The sequence below is a fragment of the Euprymna scolopes genome, unplaced genomic scaffold (assembly GCF_053919585.1).
Source record: "Euprymna scolopes isolate OS-2025 unplaced genomic scaffold, ASM5391958v1 sca165, whole genome shotgun sequence".
In the NCBI taxonomy this organism is placed as follows: domain Eukaryota; kingdom Metazoa; phylum Mollusca; class Cephalopoda; order Sepiida; family Sepiolidae; genus Euprymna; species Euprymna scolopes.
In genome coordinates, this window is record NW_027633175.1 from 3,357 (window position 1) to 4,195 (window position 839).

Consider the following 839-nt stretch of genomic DNA (forward strand, 5'->3'; position numbering starts at 1 on the left):
TCTAAACGCAGATTCCATTAACAAAGCTTCTTTCCAAGAACAGCCCGCCTGTTCCGTTGGCCTGCTTTCCAGTTGAATACAACAGGAAAGCCTTCAAATGCAATGTAAATTAGGTCTTGTTGACCTACCGCCATATATAATCAAATTCTACCTAAGTTTCACCATTAACTACGACCTTACATTCCATAAATCTTATCCTCGAGTGGCTTTCAGGCCTGGATTAATGGTGACACCCGAGTAAAAAAACATTCTGATGCAGAACCTATATAAGAACACTCCCACACACATAAAGTACATTTGTGTAATTTTTTACAAAAATCGGCCCAGCCATTTCGGAGTTTATAGCGAACGATGTCACACACACAAAGAAACACACAGACAAAGTGCATTTGATATGGTGGATTCTCTCATCGAAAACTATAAAGGTAAGTTGAGATAATTCCAACTATTCCTAAGTTCTGTGGGATCGCATGCATGCTTTTAATCTGGCAGACTATCCCGCAAATAGTACACTATCTGCACACTTTCTCGCAGATTGTGTACTTGCGTGCATTTGTTGGTTAGGATGAAGATAACAATCCACAAAGTAATAAATAAATCGATTTGTAGATCCACAGGAGAAAGCACGGATGCAGAATAATGACTTGTTTGTTAGCTTTGTTGATCAATCTAAGGCATTTGATACCGTCTCCAGAGATGCCCTGTGCAATATTTTTACGAATCTTGGTGTTTCAAACAAATGTGATTGGCTCCTTTCATCAGGGAATGATGGCCTAGAACAGACTGCCAAAAAAAAAAAAAAACGCTAACCATTCGAAGTGTTATCCTTTAAAGACACA